Here is a 20,370-nt window from a genome sequence, read left to right on the forward strand (position 1 = left end):
GGGTGTTGTGATCATAGTCTCACATTTGGGCTGCACATGGTAGCCCACAAGGCGATTTTAGTCTGGCATCCCATCGGAGGCTTACTACCAGCCTCCAGGAGAGTATTGTTTTATTCCCATTTTAGAGTTGAAGAAACTGTGGCTCAGCCAAGATCAGCATCCCCACACAGATGATGAGGTACAAGGTTAGCTCTCAACCTCAGTGTCTGGCGTCCCATGCAGGTTTTCATACTTCAACACCTCAGCAGACCACAGATATTCATCCTGAAACCCATTGGCAGGGCTTGCAAGCCCACGGCTTAGGTGGGGAGATGGAGGCAAAAGGTGTCAGTTAACACCATATAGCAGAGGCCTTGGCAGGTCATGTGATACCTGATGGGGCTAAGGTACCATGGCAAGCACTGGTAGCAAAAGCAAGGGAAATGACACCGCGGGGTGGTATCACAGAGAACCGTAAGGTCCTGTCTTGGGGCAAAGACAGAGGCAGGATCCAGGCTTTCTATCTCCTTGACACTCTTTTCAGGGCACCCTCAGGCCCGACATGGCTTCTTGGGCAGGAGACAGATACAGGTGGTGGCAGTGGAGTGATGAGCTATGTGCCAAGGCACACGGGAGGGCAGCACAAATGGAAAAGTAGAGATCTCAGAGACAGCAGACCCTGCCTCATCCTCCCTCTGACTTGCCATGTCCCACTGGTGACAGCCACCCCCTGGACCTAATGTAGCATCCTCAAAGGAGCTGGACCCAAAATGTTAAGTCTATGAAAAGAAGGTCAGGTGAACCTTGCAATGTGATCCTGACTCTCCTTTGGTCTCCAGCTCCCCTGTCCTTTCTGACCACAACCATCCCGGAGACTCATCTTTCTTTCTTTAATTCATTCATTCATTCAGCAGAATTTGATCTATGTTTGACCATCAGAGGGTGATAGTGTATTTGCACACAGAACGATTATCCTGTCCACCAGCAGACCTGAAAGAGAGGTCAGCAAGTTGTTTCCAGGTGACAATTTTCTAAAAGGCTTGTTTATTTTCTAATAACCTGTGAACATTTTCACAAAATAACCTGGTTATTTCTATTAAGTCATTCCCACAATCACACCTGATTCAACTGAAACTGGGCAGCCAGTTTGTGAGTTTGTGGGGCTTGTGAGTTAAGGTCTGAAGGGTGAAACAGGGAGGAAATTGGGCCCACCCCAGGGCCAACTCTGCTGATATGAGATGGAACCTGTAAAAACCAGCTGCTTCATAGACAGGACCTTACGGTTCTCTGTGATACCACTGAGCTGTGTCATTTCCCTTGCTTTGGTATCAGTGCTTGCCAAGCTATTTTCAAGGTCAGTCACCAGCTCTGACACAGGGTGGAAAATGAGCCTCCTCACCTGCCACACAGCTTGGCCAAGTAAGGGCCATGTGCAGAGCAGAGAGGTAGGCACTGGCTGGGTGACAGTGGGAACCATCAGCCAAGATCAGCAATTCAGGCAGAGAGAAGCTGAGCTTCATGGAGCGCCAATGAACTGAAGTTCTAGGGTCTTTCTTACATCAAGTTTGCAAATTTACCCGGTACATCTGGCCATTGCTTTATCTATTGGTTCATTGCATTGAAACAGTGGCTTAAAATGTACTTCGTTTTGCTCTAATCACTCACTGAGAAGTGTGCATTTTCATGAAGTAATACGGTAACCAAATCTTTCTAGGTTGGATATTGTTGGAAAAATTAACTATCTGAATTTCCATCATACACACACACACACACACACACACACACACACACACACACCTTGCCCCACACCAGAATTTTTCTTCTCTGAAGGGAAGGTTTTTGTTGTTGTTTTGTTTTTACTTTGAGCCCCTGAGATTAGTTTTTGGCAAGTTTCCTTTTCCGTCTACCAAATGGTTTTGAAATAGTCATCATTTCTTCTTGATGATAAACAGTGAAAGATTGCTTTTACTTTTGAAGGCAATGAAAATAATGTGTGTTGGTTTCACGTTGAAGCACATTAGGAAAAAAAACTCCTATAACATTTAGCACATGTAAAGGAATTCTCCATTCATGGGCCACCTGTGCGTCTGATAATCATTTAATGCTGCTTCCCAAGTTTCTATAATCACTGGAAGCTGCTCAATCATGGCAGATCAAGCCTAATGATGTACAGACCAATGTGTTTTCATCAAACTACCCAGCACCCTGCATGTTGCTGCACCACTCCTGTTACATGTGTTTTGAGTAATGGCCAATGTTTCCACAAATGAATGAAGAGCATAGAACAAATTCTTAAATACAGTGAAGGCACATTGCAGTTTTTTCATTTTTCTCCCAAAGCTTCAGCATCACAAAGTACAAGCAAAACACCACAGGATGCCCACACAGCATTGGTTCTTTCTCCTTACACCATACTACACATTTGTCAACACTTCGGTTAGGGATTTGGCCACCCATGAGATGAATTCACCTCCATTTGCTGCAGTTGCCTTTATAACCGCATATAAGTGGGTCTCAGTTATCTTTTCAATACCAGCAAAACCTGGGAGTCTGGTTATTAGACCTTTATCAGAAGTATAACCTGCAAATATTTTCTCCCATTCTGAGGGCTGTCTGCTTGCTTTACTTACTATGTTCTTGTCTGTGCAGGAGCTTTTTAGTTTGATCAGGTCCCAGAAGTATATTTTTGATACTGCTTCAATTGCCTCGGGAGTCCTCCACAGAGAACTCAAACATATTAGCAAGAAAAGAACACGTGATCCCATCTCAGGGTGGGCAAGGGACTTGAAGAGAAACTTCTCTAAAGAAGACAGATGCACGATCTACAAACACATGAAAAAAAACTCATCATCCTTAATCATCAGAGAAATGCAAATCAAAACTACTTTGAGATATCACCTAAGCCCAGTAAGAGTAGCCCACATAACAAAATCCCCAAACCAGAGATTTGGCGTGGATGTGGAGAAAAGGGCACACTTCTACACTGCTGGTGGGAATGCACACTAATACGTTCCTTTTGGAAGGATGTTTGGAGAATACTTAGAGACCTAAAAATAGACCTGCCATTCGATCCTATAATTCCTTTACTAGGTCTATACCCAGAAGACCAAAAGTCACAATATAACAAAGACATCTGTACCAGAATGTTTATTGCAGCCCAATTCATAATTGCTAAGTCACGGAAGAAGCCCAAGTGCCCATCGACCCACGAATGGACTAGCAAATTGTGGTACATGTATACCATGGAATATTATGCAGCCTTAAAGAAAGATGGAGACTTTACCTCTTTCATGTTTACATGGATGGAGCTGGAACATATTCTTCTTAGCAAAGTATGTCAGGAATGGAAGAAAAAGTATCCAATGTATTCAGCCCTACTATGAAGCTAAATTATAGCTTTCACATGAAGGCTATAACCCAACTATAGCACAAGACTATGAGGAAAGGGCCAAGGAAGGGGAAGGGAGGGGGGAGGTTAGGGTGGAGGGAAGGTAATGGGTGGGGCCACACCTACAGTGCATCTTAGAATGGGTACAGGCGAAACTTACTAAAGACAGAATACAAATGTCTACATACAGTAACTAAGAAAATGCCATGAAGGCTACGTTGAACAGTTTGATAAGAATATTTCAGATTATATATGAAACCAGCACATTGTACCCCTTGATTGCACTAATGTACACGGCTATGATTTAACAATTAAAAAAAAAAACACCTGGGAGTCTCTATAATTGAGATAGTGATTGATTTTTTTGTTGTTTATTTTGTTGCCCTCAGTAGAGTGCTGTGGTGTCATAGCTCACAGCAACCTCAAACTCTTGGGCTTGAGCAATCCTTGTGCCTCAGCCTCCTGAGCAGCTAGGATGACAGGTGCCTGCCACAACATTCAGCTATTTTTTTAGAGATGGGGTCTGGCTTTTGCTCAGGCTGGTCTCAAACTCCTGAGCTCAAGCAATCCACCCATCTCAGCCTCCCAGAGTGCTGGAATTATAGGTGTGAGCCACCATGCCCAGCTCCAGGGATAGAGATTTTTCTACATAAACTTCAGTTGGTTCTCTCGCTGCCCATTGATGGTCATGTCACATATTGAATCAGAAAACATTGATATCAGCTACCACGCTCTGCAATATTTCAGAATTTACATTTCTGGTGATTTTATTTTGAATTTGCTGACTTCTATAGACATCAACAGATTCACAAGTTAGAATAGCTCTCCTTTATGGCTTCCAGCAACTCCCTCCAAATTGCCTTTATTCATAGATGAAATATACTTGTCATGACTCCTTAACGATAAACACTGTTTTTCAAGACATAAAATACGTTTAACTCTGAATTTCAGGTATGTTCTCGTTTCCTCAAGCTGTTATGAGTGAGCAGATAATAATTTGTTAGTGGCAGTTTCACTAGGAAATCAATATCCTCCCCCCCCTCCCCTGGCCAATTGCAATGATTTCGGATGCATTTTACTTCTGCATTTTAGGAAGTTTTACAGAGTTGTGTTTTTTTTTTTTCCCAAAGCAATGTGAATGATTCTCCTCTGCAAAGCATAGGCACAGACCATGAGGGGAGCATACTTTTTTATCTCATTTCCTACCCTGCAACTATCCCTCTAAGAGTATTCAACATTTCTAGATTTGCCTTAAACTCATTGCATGTTAAAAATAAATTTCAGCCTTCCATCATAAATTTCAAACTATATGTGGTAACTTGCCTTGATATCATATTATTTTCTATACCTGTGCTGGCATCCTTTCTATACAGATTAATTATTGGTAATAAGTAAATACTTGAAGCACCGGATTTCACAATTTTGTCAACATCATTAAAGAATAAGAAACAGCTCTGTCTCTTAAAAAAAGAAATAGAATAAGAAACAGGGCTGGGCACAGTGGCTCATGCCTGTAATCCTAGCACTCTGGTAGCTGAGGCAGGTGAATCCCTTGAGCTCAGGAGTTTGAAACCAGCCTGAATAAGAGTGAGACCCTGTATCTAAAAACAGCCAAAGATTGTGGCGGGCACCTGTAGTCCCAGCTACTGAGGAGGCTGAAGCAAGAGGATCACTTGTGCCCAAGAGTTTGAGGTTGCTGTGAGCTGTGATGCTACAGCACTCTGCTGAGGGTGACAGAGTAAGACTCTGTCTCAAGGCCTGGCACCCATAGCTCAGCTGTTAGGGTGCTGGCCACATGCACCAAGGCTGGTGGGTTCAAACTCGGCCAAGCCTGCTAAACAAACAAACAACAAAAAGATATCCAGGTGTTATGGTGGTTGCCTATAGTCCTAGCTACAAGGAAGGCTGAGCAAGAGAATTGCTTGAGCCCAAGAGTTGGAGGTTGCTATGAGCTGTGACGCCACAGCATTCTACCAAGCATGAGTGAATGAAAAAACAAAAAAAAAGGAACAAGAAACAAATAAATAACACATTGTTGGTGTTCCTACGCTTGGGTCAATACCTGCAGGGTCAGACTGTCCTGTACTCAAAATACTCCCACATTTCAACTAAACACATGATTTTTAGATAGGGTGAGCCAAACTCGTAGAAATATGAACAGACTTTGATTTCCACATCTTTTTCCAATAATGGCACTTACCAAGAAAGAAACCATAGCTGACCGTGACCAATATATCCAATAATTGAAGGAGAGTAAGACATTTGTCTTCTCAGCGACACAAAGGTATGCACTTGTCAACATGAGTGGGAGGTTTACCTGGGTGAGCAGACAGAGTATTTGTCAACAAGGGTGCAAAATTGATGCATCCTACTACTGTACACCTGGTGTTGGTTTTCATTTTCTATCTTGATGAGGAGATTACTATTTTTTATACTACCACGTAAAGAGAAGGATGGATTGTGTTTCCCAGTATGCAGCTAATTCCATGTCTTTTGACACTGATCAGTCACATTTTTGACAATTAATGCAGTTTTTTTCTTCTCTGTCTCTTTGGGAAATTGAGGTAGCTCCTGAGATGCTCCATTCATTCTCCTACTCCTCAGACTTCCAAGGGACATTTCCATGCTAGGTACACAGCTGAGCCCTGGGCACATACATAGGTAAATGATTCACTTCATGTCCTGGAAATCTCACATGGCAGAGCTCGAGACAGATGCTGATGATTCTAAACTGTTTTTACCTACAACACTTCAAATACCAAATGTGTGGGGTTTTCTTCCCCTCACCAAACTATTCTCCAACTTCCCAGGCACCACCAACTGGGTGTCCTACAATTTAATTCAATTCTGACGCTCACTATGTGAAGTTGGTGCAGATCTCATGGTTGAGGACTCAGTCCCACAAGAGTTCCTCCCACTTTAGATGCCAATTGTGAAAATTGTGTACCCAGGTACCTACATTTCTGACTGACTTGGTTGGGGGGTCCCACAATTCCCTCCTCAGGTTTGTTAATTTGCTAAAATGGCACGCAGAACTTTGGACACAACTTACTGACTGTTACTACATATTATAAAGAATATTATAAAGGATATAGATGCATGGCTAGAGAAAAGGATGAGATATGAGGGTGGTAAGCTCCCTGCATGCTCCCTCTTAAAACCTTTATATGTTCCCCAGCCTTGCAGCTCTCTGAACCCAGTTAATTAGGGGTTTATACAGAGGTCCCATTACATGGGCATGGTTTATTAAATTATTGGCCATTGGTGATTAATTCAATACCCAGTCTCTCTCCCCTTCCTGGACAGAAGGGTGTGGGGCTGAAAGTTCTGTCTAATCACATGGTTGGTTCCTCTGGCCACCAGCCTCCACAAAGCTGTCCGGGAACCCAGGAAGATATCAGAGACCCAGCAAGTGTCACCTCATTAGTTGTAAACTCAGCTGTGTTTGAAAGGAGTTTATTATGAACAACAGAAGACTCTACTGTCACTCCAGAAGTTCCAAGGAGCTATGTGCCTAGAGTCAGGGTCAAAAACCAAATAGATATATCATCTTTACTGTATCACAGTGTGATAACACCAGGGGGTCATTTCTTCCCTGGCTGGAGTCAAGAAGATAGAATGAGCAAAGGTTTCCCAGAAGAAGTGACTGCAGTGGCAGGGACAGAGAGTGACTTGTAGCCATCCACAAATCCTATCAGCACCCTAAGCCAATCCCCAGAACACATATGACCTATGTAAAAAGAATACGCAAATTCAGTCTCAGGACAAGTTCCTTGTCTCTCCACACAACTTGATTTTGAGCTTCAAACCTCTCCCAAATAGACATAGTGAGAGGGTGGGCTTTCTTGGGAACTTTGCCTACCTCTGGAAAGAGACAGGCTCCTCCACTAGCACTAGGAGGATACTGGTCTTAGCAGACGCCATCCTCACATCTGGAGAGGACTCTGCTGACACCAGCCCCCAGAGGAGGCCTTGTTCAATCTTCAATGGGGTAGATGTGACAAACCCCAATACTTGGGCCCCTGCTCAGACACACCGCTTGGAATCTCTGAGCATGGGATCTGGGTGTCTGCTCTGTAAACAACTGCTTGATTACCTGTTATACAAACCCAAGTTTGAGAACCACAGCACTTACCTTTTGTTTTGAAAAGGCAGGAGGGATACCCTGGGAAGCCACAGTGATGTCCCTGGAAGGGAAAAGCCTGCCTGGTTGTGACCTTGGGCTCTGTCCTCCATCAGGCCAACCTGACCCACACTCAAGTCAACCCACAGAGAGGATGCAAATGGAAACACAGCGCCCAGATGCCGCCAGCAGCTGGGCACTCAGGGATCCTTGTTCATTTCATGTGCTCACAGCCTGCCCCTCCTCCCCATCCCCATTGACTGCCTTGGGTCAGGTCTCATCAGCTCCTGCTAGAACAGCTTCTTTGATGGTCCCCCGCCTTGAGTCTCTGCCGCCCCATCCATATGCCATCCTATTGCCTGGGCAATTATCCATGAATGCAAATTGATCTAATCCCCACACCATGTAAATCCTTAAATGACTCCCCATTGTCCACAGGGAAATGTCCGAACTCATCAGACAGGCATTTGAGACCTTTCAGAATTCCGAAAGGCTTTCTCTTCTTGCCTCTGAGTAGCCCCGTTTCTGTACCCACCACCTCCCTCTCTACCCCTCATCACAGCACCTGCAGGCACCGTTGGTGCAGTGTGGTACTGTGGTTAAGTACTTGGGCTCCAGAGTCAGACCTTTTGGGTAAAGATCTGGGCAATACCCGTGGCAAGTTTTGGGGGACATGAATTTGAGCAAATTACTTAAATTCACTGTGCCTTGGTCACTGTGACTGTAAAATAGGAATACAAATATTTCATGGGGTTGTAGTGAGGGCTAAAAGATTTAACATGTGCAAAGCCCTTGAAAGTATACCTAGCTAAAAAGATTTGCTATCATTGCTGTGTCTTCTCAAACTGTTCCTTCTACCTGCATGCTGGTCCAATTCTCTCACCTCTGAATTCCTGTTCACCCTTCAAAACAAAACCAAAGTCCAGCTGTGGAGCCCACTGAATCCTCTGGGATATCTTCCCCTCTGTTCACTCTGCTTCCTAGGCTGAACTCAACGCCAGCACGCATCACACTGAGCTCTGAGACCACTTGCTTCTCTGCCTTACAACTGGACTATATCCCATTTACCTTTTACCAGTACCCAGGGGACCAGTTTGATGAATGACTGAATAAACTTTCAGAAATGGTGATAGTGGGAGATTTATACCTAGTATCATTTTTGGAAGTAATCACTAAAAGCCACATTATAAAGAACAAACTTGATTTTTATTTATGCAATCTTTCTTAAAGCATAAAGACAATTAAAGTTTCCAAAAAGAAGAAAATTTGAGTGGAATAAAAGGTTGGACTTTTTTTATATGCCAGAGAGATAATAAAATAGAAAACCTTTTTTGTTTAATTAGTCATTATGATCAGGTATCTATGGAAACAACTGGATGATCATGCTCAAAATAGGCAATCATCTATCTGTTTAACAATGCACAATCAACACAAAAGCCGGAGCTGTGAAACGTCAACGTTCATCCCTTCAACAAGTGCTTCTCGACTGCCAGTGATGTGATGAGAAAACAAAAATCTCAATTCCTGCCTTCCAAGCCATCACAGGTCAACAGGCAACTCCTGCACCCCTGTTCCAACAAGAAAGTGTGTCAAAGGAGGGGAATAAAGAAGCACATTTGCACATAGTGGGAAGGGAGATAAGTTAGAAGAGAGGAGAGAAATATAGGAGTGAAGTCCTTGTGAAAATCGGCTAGAAGTAGAAGAGATCTACAATAGAAGGGCACAGGGAACATTTGGGGGTGGCAGAAAGTTCAATAATTCAATGGAAAGTTCTAGAACTTGTGATCATCTCATTGCATGTAAATCGTACTTCAAGAAAGTGAGGTACTTTTTATAAAGTGAGGTTACTTTTTTCAAAGTCCTTGAGAGGAAGAGAATAATGATGGTGTTGACCAGGGAGGGCCGTAAGCAACACAGAACAAAGGCAGGACACATTGTGTAAAAAGAAATACTGGATTCAGCTCCAAATTTGTTGAGTCTCAGGTGTTCACAGTCTTTTCACTGCTCACAGTGTGGTCCTTGGACCTATGGCATCAGTGTCACCTGATGACAAAGATTCTCCCTTTGGCTGGGCACCCATAGTTCAGTGGTTAGGGCACCAGCTACATACACTGGGGCTGGTAGGTTTAAACCTGGCCTGGGTCTGCTAAACAAAAACAAAACAAAAAAAGTAGCCAGGCATTGTGGTGGGCACCTGTAGTCCCAGCTACTAGGGAGGCTAAGGCAAGAGAATTGCTTGAGTCCAAGAGTTTGAGGTTGTTGTGAGCTATGATGCTACAGCACTCTACAGAGGGTGATGAAGTGAGACTCTGTCTCCATTAAAAAAAAAAAATTCTCCCTTTGACCAAACTCTACAAAGTCTCTCCTGAACTCTAGGCCCTGACTTTTGGACTTCTGTGTTTATCTCTGGCATTGTAAAATTTTAGCAAAAATTCTGCCAAGGGAATTTAGTCAGAATTTCCTATCTTCAATATCTGATGATCACCCTCGAGATCTGATTGGAGTCCTCGTCCTCCCCCATCCTTTCACTGATGTATGGTCACCCTGGCCTGCTTTTAGCTAGACTCCTGCTAGGTAGGTTTAGCCAGAATACCCCTTACCCTTGACTGACTTCTTAGTAATGTTCTGTCCTCTGATCCCACCCTACTCCTTGGCTGTAAATTCCCTTTTTTTTTTTTTCTTTTTTTCTTGAGACAGAGTCTCACTGCTAGCTACCCTTAGTAGAGTGCCAATGCATCACTGCTCACAGCAACCTCAAACTCTTGAGCTTAAGCAATTCTCTTGCCTCTGCCTCCAAGTAGCTGGGATTATAGGGACCTGCCATAATGTCTGGCTATTTCTTAGAGATGAGGTCTCACTCTGGCTCAGGCTGGTCTCGAACTTGTGAGCTCAGGCAATCCACCCACCTTAGCCTCCCAGAGTACTAGGATTACAGGTGTGAGCCACAGCGCCTGGCACCATTTTTCTTTGTTGTATCCATAGCTAAGCCCAATCCTCTCCCACGGCAAAACCCCATGGCAGAATCCCTTTATCTATTGCATCAGTACCTACTTTTAGTCAAGGTATTAATTTTTTGTTTAACACCAGGACATTATTAGAAATGCAGGATCTCAGGTGCTGTTCCAGATCTACTGAAGTAGAACGCACATGTTCATAAGATTCCCAGGTGGTTCATCTACATGCTAGCCCTGTGGTTCCCAATCCCTGGGTTGCAGACCAGTATCCATCTTCAGCCTGTTAGGAACTGGGCTGCACAGCAGGAAGCGAGTGGCAGTGAGCCAGGGAAGCTTCATCTGTATCTACAGCTACTCCCCATTGCTCACTTCACAGCCTGAGCTCCACCTCTTGTCAGATGAATGACGGCATCACATTCTCATAGGAGCGAGAACCCTACTGCCCGTGCCAGGGATCTAGGTTGCCCCTCCTTATGGAAATCCGATGCCTGATAATCTGAGGCACTTGAATCATCTGAAATCACCACCCCACACCATCTGTGGAAAAATTGTCTTCCATGAAACCAGTCCCTGGTGTCAAAAAGGTTGGGAATCAATGCGCCAGATTTTGAGAAGCAATGGCTTCATGGGGCTTTAAATAGCTCCTTGAAGTGAAATACACACAGCTGTGAAAATTTAAGGCAACAAGAAAAGCAAAAAGGATGAACAGGGTAGGAAACCTACACAGAGCACCCCAGGAGGTGGAGGGGCCACTATTAGGCAGCAGCTTTGTCATAGAATGGCAAAGCCAGGAGTCCAGGGCCCCAGTTTGGGTCCTGTCATCTTCTCAGTGAAAACAACCTGGTCATAGCAATATGACTCACCAAGGGCTTTCCCTGCATGTGGTCTCATCTGCAAGATCAGAATGAGCCTCTTCTCCATTTTATAGACGAATAAGCTTCTGCTCATAGTCAGAAACTTCTCTAAGACGGCCCAGTCTGGGGGGCCTAGAGTTCTGCTCTAAAGGGCCTTATCAGTAGACCTGAGAGGGTGGGCTAGGTGGTCTCTATCACTCTCTGAAGGCAGGTCCTGGGAGGAGGGGCCCGCCCAGGCTTGTAGGCTTCCTCAGAGCAAGCCTGTTCTTGCCCGAGTGTCTGCTCCTGACTGGCTCAATTTCCAGGAAAACCAGGGCAGCTCCCTGCAACACCCACACAGGCTAAGGAGCCTTCCAGGCATCAGGTCTGCTCCCAGTGAACTGCGCATAGGACACCAGGAAGAGCTTCACTTCAGCCACAGGTGCCCGTTTTGAGGCCTGTCCCTGCAGCAGGTGAAACCAGGGAGAGTGAGACACCGGAGTCTGCAGGGGCTGTGGGGGACCGCTCTGCTGCTGCTTTCCTTCAAGAGTTCATTTCATCTTCAGAGAGAGCTGCTCCTGTAACCCCTACACCGCAGGCCCGTTTGCTGGGCTCCACATTTCAAACTCATACAGGTTAGAACCCATCCTTGGAGCTCAGGTCAGCTCTTCATTCTGCAGAGAAAGAGAGAAGGCCCAGAGAGGGAAACAGAGCTGCCTTTGACACACGGCAAGCCAGAGGCACAGCTAGCTGGCGTCCAAATTTTCCCAATTTGGGGCTTCAGCCTGGGTGTCCACTGTGTGCTCTGGGCACAGCCAGAGACTTGTCTCGAACATGTACCTCAGGGCCCTCGCACATGCCATCTGTTCCATCTGAGAGACCAATCCTCTCTATGCCCACAGCTTATGTTAATACAAGCAGGTATCTGCTCAGAAAGCAGCCCATGGAGAGGGCCTCCAGGCCCCTCCTCTGTAAATCAGCTCTTCACTCTGCTGTCTTGCTCTCCACAGCTTTGGATATTCCCTGATAATATAGTCTATATTAATTATCATGTTTTACTTTCTGTCTTTCCATGGCCTGGATATAAAAGCCAGAATGGCAAAAACTTTGTTTTATCCCCAGTGCTATATCCCCACTTTGCTATATCCCCGGGGTCCAGAACATTTAAGATGTGCTTGCTAAATATTTGTGGAATGAGTGAATGAATTCAACACATCCCTTCAGGGTCTGAGGAGTCGTGAGGAATTCCCTCACTGTCATGTCCAGAGATCTATGAACCCATCCCTGTTTCCTCCCTCCATCTCTTCTGTGGTTCCCTTTACTGTTCCCAGGGAATTACCAGAGGGAGAAAGGCCTAATCATTACCTCACCCTGGGATGGCTGGTCTTTCCCTTCTACACAACCCTGACCACCAGCCACCGTCTTCCCCTGGGTCCTTCTAATTACACATCTTAGAATGGTCTCTTCCAGTTACCAGGTGCAATGGCAGACGGTTTGCAACTCTGTGTATATACCTATGTCATCCTCACAACTGCCCACAGAGGCAGACACGGTCACACTCAGAATTCTGAATCCCAGGCCCAGAAAGGTTAAGTACCTTCACTGAGGCCACACAGCTAGTACAGGAGCAGAGCAGAGACTCAAACCCCAGCCCCTTGATTTGGAAGTCTGCCTTTGTCTATGCCGGCTCTGTGGTCCAGCACAGAGAACAGGGCCAACCCTGAATCACCACTGGGTAATAAATGTGAAGTGCCTAGTAAGTCGTTGGTACTCAATGAGGGCCTTTGATCTCAGACAGGGCACTGCCCCAGGAGTCTGCTCTCTTGGAATGTTGTCCAACAGGTCTGGCAACCCTCCCTCTTTGGTCCCTGTTTTAGAACACCCACTAGGAGCATGTTGGACCCTCAGAGGTACTGGTGGGAGGCTGTGAGGTCATGCCTGGGCTGGTGCTACCCACCTCTCTGTTTCTGCAGATGAGTCCAAGGTCAGGAACAGAAGGGGCCCAGGAGGTCACCAAGCAACTTAGGCAAGGGCTGGGGAGAAGCCCAGGGTCCTGCCATGCTGAGCAGCTCCTTCTCGCTCTCTGACCTTAGCCAGACACTGAGGACCCATCTTCAAAGTGGAGGTTCCACCATACCGCCCTGACAAACTTGTCCTTGGCCTCAGCGGGAGTCAACAGTTACAGAAAACTAATGACCCGGCCAAATTTCCCAACAGCACTGATGGGAATGTTCTTCCTTATATTAAGCTGACATCCTCCTTCATGGATGCTATTCTCACAGGCCCTTTCAAGCCTCACAAAATAATCTCTTCTCCCAAAGGAAATCCTCCTGCCTCATTTACTCTCTAACCATTTCCCATATGGCTGCTCCCTCATCAGCCTGCTCCTTCTTTGAAAATATTTTAAAGAAAACAGAAGTGTCACCTTCCTTTTTATGGGTGCTAGGCCTCTTGTAATACAGCCAAAATTCACAGCCATCTCCTAGAATATGAAATGTGTGAGCTGAGCTTTGCAGAATGACAGGATTTTAATCCAGCACAGTAGTGTTAGAATGTAGCATTATGCAGAAAAGAGAGGTTTTGTTTCTGTTTTTGTTTTGTTTTGCCCTGGATAGAGTGCCATGGCATCATAGTTTACAGCAACCTCAACCACTTGGGCTCAAGAGATCCTCTTGCCTCAGTTTTTCTATTTGTAGTAGAGATGGGGTCTTACTCTTGCTCGGGCTGGTCTCAAACTCCTGAGTTCAGGTGATCCACCCACCTCAGCCTCCCAGAGTGCTAGGATTACAGGTGTGAGCCACTGGGCCCAGAAAGAGGAGAGTATTTAAGGAGGGAAGATGGAGTGGCCAAAGCAGTGAAGTTGGGAATGATTGTGGCCTGTTTAGAGGAAAAGTTGATCTGGTGGAGCCAAGGGTTCACTATGGAAGGCCTGGAGTGAACAGGGGAGTTGAGATGGATCATAAGAAGTCTTGAATGGAAGTGTCAGGAATTTGGACTTCTCAAAGGCCAAGGCAAAAAATCAAAAGTTCCTCAGCAGAGTGGCATGAGGACCAATGATTCAGAAAATTTACCCATGGACTGTGGAGGCAACTAGAGAATTCCTAGCAGGAGACGAGGAATTGTAGAACATCCCTCTGCGATACCACTTTTCTCATCCACAGGGGAGAAAATTAAGGTTTAGAAAGGAAGAGTAACTTGCCCAAGGTCAAACAGCTTCCAAGAAACTTCTGTTCTTGGACCAGTGCTAGGTGTGTGTGTGTGTGTGTGTGTGTGTGTGTGTGTGTGTGTGTGTGTGTGTGTGTGTGTGTTTAATTTCCAGCCCCACTGTCTTTCTGTCACACAAGTCCCTCTTATGGGGCAGCCCAGACCATGGTACCCAGCAGGTATTCAGAAAACAAAGGTGGGCTTGGTTTGAAGTGACTTAGGTTGGTGGCATAAGAAGGCATAAAAAATGTGAATGACAGGGCCTGGGGACAGATGGAGGTTTGGGGCCATGGGGGCAGGTATCAGAGCCTGGGCTCCCATTCAGAAGGACAGCAATGAGAGGAGATCAGGTTGTCTTGACAGGGTGAGCTCATTACCAGAGATGCTGCCCAAGAGGGCCTCCTCCAAGATCGAGGTGCAAGGAATCCCCCACCTCCATGGTCTAGATGTGGACACACAATGAGACAGAGTGGAGGGGAAATTCATGATCCCCGGAGGGTCTTCAATGGCCACCTTGGGCATTTTTAGCCCTGCATGCAGAGTAGGGGACCCAGTGCCAGAATCTGGAAGCCCCATCTCCAGCCAGCAGAGCTGGTGGGCTCTCCTGGTAACTTGGAGCTAATCACTTACCTTCTTTGTGTCTTGCCTTTCTCGTCCGTAAAATGGGAATGATGATACTTACCTACCTCATCGCCGAGTTATGAGAATTAATTAATGTTTATAAAGGACTTGGAGATCCACAGATGAAAGGCTTTGTAGAAGTACAAAGTATCATCACTGTAATTATATTACACTATTATATCTTGGGCCAAGGGTTTTCTGCAGCTTTGCTTATTACTGAGAAGTGCGATGGCGTGCAGATAAACTCAATCTCCCTCAACCATCGCTCTAAACGCCCACCCTTCTCCATCCAGATCTAAACTCTGGGAGATCCCATCAGGCTGGGAAGACATGACAAGCGTCTCCAGCCCCAGAATTCCCCAGGGGTGGCCATACATGAAGAAAGACTGTCTTCTGAATTTCCTCCTAGAGCAATAGTCCTGGGGGCCTCGGGGATCGGGGATATCCTGACTTCAACCAGAGGCCACCCCCCACAGGTCTGTCTGATGCAGTCATCTGGCCAGGCTGTCTATTTTGGGGGGGTCCTCTTTATGTTGAACCCACAGGGGTCCCTTCCCATAATTTCCCTGGCCCCAAGTCAGACCCCGCTTCCAGACCAATAAAAATAAAGAAGGCTGCTTGGCCTCAGAGCTCTCCTGCATTTATTGAACCTCCAACGATTCTGGCATTTACCCATCCTCAACCCATTTCACAATACCCCAATCTGACCGGGTAGGTGAAAGCTAGATCAGAAAGAAATATAATTACCTTTTTACGAGCTTATGACATGGTTGCACCCTTCTCGCCTGCCAGCTTGTCCAGTCACTCATGGATGATGATATGCATACTATAAATTATATCATTATCGACCTATAATTACAAGCAACACGTATACGCATCCCCCTGAAGGAGATTGAGGCTCTAAGATTATGTACCCTTGCCCATCGGTCCCTTGGGAAAAAGCCCATTGCAAGAGGAGAGGTTACCGATTTCCAAATATCACAGACGCTGTGTTAAAACAACAGAAACACCCCCTCCCACCTTCATGTATACACACACCCTGGCTCCCAAAAATGGATTGGCTCACCCCCCTGCACACACAAAGACGAAGACTTTGGCAGGAATGAATCTAGACATGTGAGGGCAAACTCTCGGGGAAGACCCAGGGCAGAGCACCCTGGCTTCGGAGGAAGGGCTGGGCATGCTAGGAGCCCTGTTGCCCATGTTGGGCCTCAGAGGACACTCTCAAGGACATTTCTGCCTCCCAGGACTGGCTGAGCACTGGCACCCTCACACATGTCCTCACTCCACCTGGATACTTCCCTGTGTCCAACACTGGGTCAGCAGCACCCGTACCCTGGACCCTCCTGCAGGGTGGCCCAGAGTCCTGGACCTGGCTGAGATGGCCTGTGGAACTTCCCAGCCCCTTGGCTGATACCAGGAAGCTGTGAGTCACTGAGCTGTTCATGGGACCCCTGGGCTGAAAGGATACAGTAGGCCAAGTGCAAGAAGAGGACAGGACTGCTCCAGTCCCCCGCTGGGTGCTGAGCCGGACAGCCCACCATTCCTTCCTTCTTTTCCTTCTTTGGGCTTCCCTGAAGCTCTGAGCTGGGCTCTGGGGAGAAGTCAGGGAAAGGGCAAGCCCCATCTTTAAGGGGTCAGAGAGAGAGGCTGGTGGCCAGAGGAGCACCTCCCCCATGAATGGGATATCAGAGCACCTGGATGGGACTCAGCACAGGACAGAGGGAGGTGGTAGCACTGGTCAGAGAAGACAGAAATTGGGATTTGAGAGATCAGCAGGGATTTCCAAGGTGGGCAAATAGGAGTCAGAGATTCTGTGTAGAGAAAACACCCTCCTAAGGGATGGAGGGACGAGGCAGTGGTGGATGTTTAGACTGCACTGAGTGAGCACGCCCACAGTAGTCACAGGCAAGCCGGGCAGACGTGAGGGGGAAGCCACATTTGGCCATGCTCTTTGCAGCCCATCTTCCCTCCTGCTCTTCCTCATTCAAACTGACCCTTGGCTCCCCTTACACTCCCTCAGTGTTTCTCTTTCCTTTTCCTGGCAACTTAGCCCTAGGCCCTCCTCTGTGCAGCCCCTCCTCCTGGTCCCACCTGCTGGTCTGGTCACACTTAGTGCGTGAGGGCCTGGATGGTTCTCTACTGGGGGATACATACGCTGGTCCCTGCGTAGCCTAGTCCCGGTCAGCATCTCCAAGCAGCCGGGCCTGTCCACACATCAGAAGCATGAAGAGGGAGAGGCAGAGGGTGCCGGAGACAGAAGGGCTTTGCCCAGAGTCACAAGTGGCAGACTCAAGGCAGACAAATGCCTCCTCCATCTGCATGGCAGGCGACCCCAACTGTGGCTCGTCCTTGAATCACATCTTGTAAAAAATCATTTGCACATTTGAATTCAAAGCCCCTCAAAACAGTAAAAACACCACCATCCCAAGTACCATAAAAACCTCATTGAGCATTTATGGAAATTCAAACATGTGTATTAACATATGGCAAAAATTTCACTTACTGCATCTTTTTAGCATTGGACTGATGCACAAGGCATCTGTGCAAAAAGCATTGGAATGGAAGCTTCAGAAAAGAGCAGACCGAGAACAAGGCTGTCGCAGAGGCTGGCTGGCAGGGCTGCAGGGAAGCCTGAGGGTCTGTCCCTAGACAGGGCTGGTGGCTTCAGCTGAAGGCCCACCACGGAGCAGGATGGTGTGCACACACAGTCCCTCAGACCCTCCAAGGCAGCCCCCAGTCCTGCAAGCCTCCTCTTTTTTTCTCTTTCCTTGTTTTTCTCTCCTTTCACCTGCCAAGGAGCAGATGGGTCTCAGGAGTTGGAAACAGGAGGAGGAAGCTCTCCTGGTCTCTTACTCCCATCTCAGGCCGCAGCAAGAGAAAGTCAAGTCATTCTATACCCTGTAGCCCATGATCAAACTTTGATGGGGGCTCAGGGTATAACTGTCATCAGCTTGCACCTGGAACCAGCAGCCAGGTGTCCCTTTGGCCAGTCTAGGGTCTAGGTGGCTGTATCTTTCCCGTAACCATCTGAACTCAGGACTATTTCTCTTTTTTCCTTAAAAGAAGCATTTGTGGGTCTCTTTCACCCTCTGCTCCTTCATGAGAGGGAACCACTTCCAACTCTCTTTGGAAGTGCTCTAAACTTCCTCTTTGTTCTTACTAAATATAATTTCTCTTTATAAAAAAAAAAAAAGTGTTTGTGATTCCAGGGCACATAGGGTCCTGTTCACTGGGCCAACTCTTCACACTGGGCCCCATTGCCAGGGCTGGCAGACCTAGGCAAGAATGGCAAGGCCCTTACCAAACTGGACATTCTGGCAGTCAACAGGTCACAAAATGTACCCTCCACATTAGCTTTGGCCTTAACACAGCAACTAGGGCAGCCCCAGGCCTGCAAATAGGTCCCTATACCGATCCTTGGAGCCAGCATGTGGCAAGGAGATATGCTCAGGGATGTGTTGTCACCTGAGCTGCTCTGCAAGATTAAGCCAGACTTAGAAATAGTCACTGGCCCAGGGTGAGCTGTAGTTGAGATGAAACAACTACAAAATGTGCTTTGAGTTACTCTGACACTACATGTCTTTGAGAAGAGGCCAGGTGAGCTTTCAACTTCTCTGTGAGTGAGAGACTGTCCTAAGGGGTGGTGCAAAGGACTTGCCATGTGGCTATCGTGCCTGTGGAATGGGCCTTTGCACAAACACCAAGCATGGAGGTATTGGACTCTCCACACCTCACAGGATCAGACAGGGTCAGCCCTCTGTCATCTGATTAGGGTCTCTCCTAATTGAGGGGTAGGGGGTGCCAATAAAATGTCACATTCCTGGTAGCAAGTTGAAGCACTATTGCAATTGAACAAACATGCTAGCCGCCAAGAAGGGCTCTTCTTCTATGGGTGTCTATAGGTCTTTAATTTCTCTTATCCAGGGTTCAACAAGTCTGTTTTGCTCTCAGATGACATGAGAGCAAAAGCCACTCTGGAACTGGGAGCCTCTGTGGATTCTTCCTGATGGCAGCTTTCCAGGTGTACTCTGACAATTTGTTCTGCCGTAGTATCCTGTACTTGGTGGCCTGGGTAGCCTGTGGACCGCTGGCCAGATCCCCATTGTGCCTACTAAGGAACAACACCAGGTCCTAGCCTTATGCGGAAAGGAGGAAATTAATCCACTGGCCTTCTTCTCATGAGGACACTCCTAGCTGCACACAGACACACAATCTGCAAAGTGCTTTCACACACGTTGTCACAGTTGAGATGTGCAACTGCCCTGGGAGGGAGTCTTCCAGACTGCCACCTTCTTATGCAGGAGGGAATTGAGAATCAGAGAATTGAAGTGACTGGCCTGAGATCACAGGTTGGTGGGTGGTAAGGCCAAGACCCAGAACTGCAAACATGCCCTGATCCCTGACCCATGCACAGGTCCCTCTGTCTCTAAAAGACCTTCAGTCAGAAAATCTTGACTCTCATACTGAAAAGTCAGAGAGTGGGTCCCACCCTCCTTCCTTGCACAGAAGATGCCATCTGGGTATCTGCTAATTCCCTGTCATAAAGTGGACTCTCCTACTTAACCCAACAGTCTGGCTGTTCCATCTCTTTCACCATCAGAACCTGATGCCAAGACAAAATAATGTCTAACTTTCCATTCTTGTTTTGATAAAAATCAAAGCCCCAAAGGTGAAAATCAAAGATACAACCATTCTCTCCAGCCAGCATCCTGAATTTGGGGTTTACCCCTAGCCCTATGTGGTCTCTGGCCAGGCAAAAGGTAGATAAAGCCTTCATAGTTCACTGTATCTTTCTTGTTCTTCTCAAAAGAAAAAAACAAAAAAATCCGTGCGGCCCAGAGCACAAACAAATTGCAAGAAGATAAGATATACTCTCTTGTCACCATCCTGGTATTTTAACATCTAGAGATGGCGGCCCAGTGCTTGCATTGGCAAAGAAAGTGAGGTAATTGATCTGCCTTACAACATCTTTCAGAATGTGCTCCTCCCTGCTTTAATTTCTGCCTCAAGGTGTGGAGAAGCAGGCTGCTTTCCCCGAAAAACAAGAAAAACGCATCCTTCCGTTAACCAGGGTACAAAATGGCTGCCAGCCTTTCTCACGCCTACAATCTGAAAGGGCCCCTGAGGGTCACTGGGTTGTCTAGAAGCCTTTGCAACTGGATTTGTCTCAGGTACCTCCTGCTGGAAGAGCTGGGTTTGGATGGCCTTCCAGAAGGTTCTGTCCTGAGTGGCCATGGGAAGTCCTGCTGAGACAGGTCCAGAGAC

The sequence above is a fragment of the Nycticebus coucang genome, chromosome 12, assembly GCF_027406575.1.
Source record: "Nycticebus coucang isolate mNycCou1 chromosome 12, mNycCou1.pri, whole genome shotgun sequence".
NCBI lineage: Eukaryota > Metazoa > Chordata > Mammalia > Primates > Lorisidae > Nycticebus > Nycticebus coucang.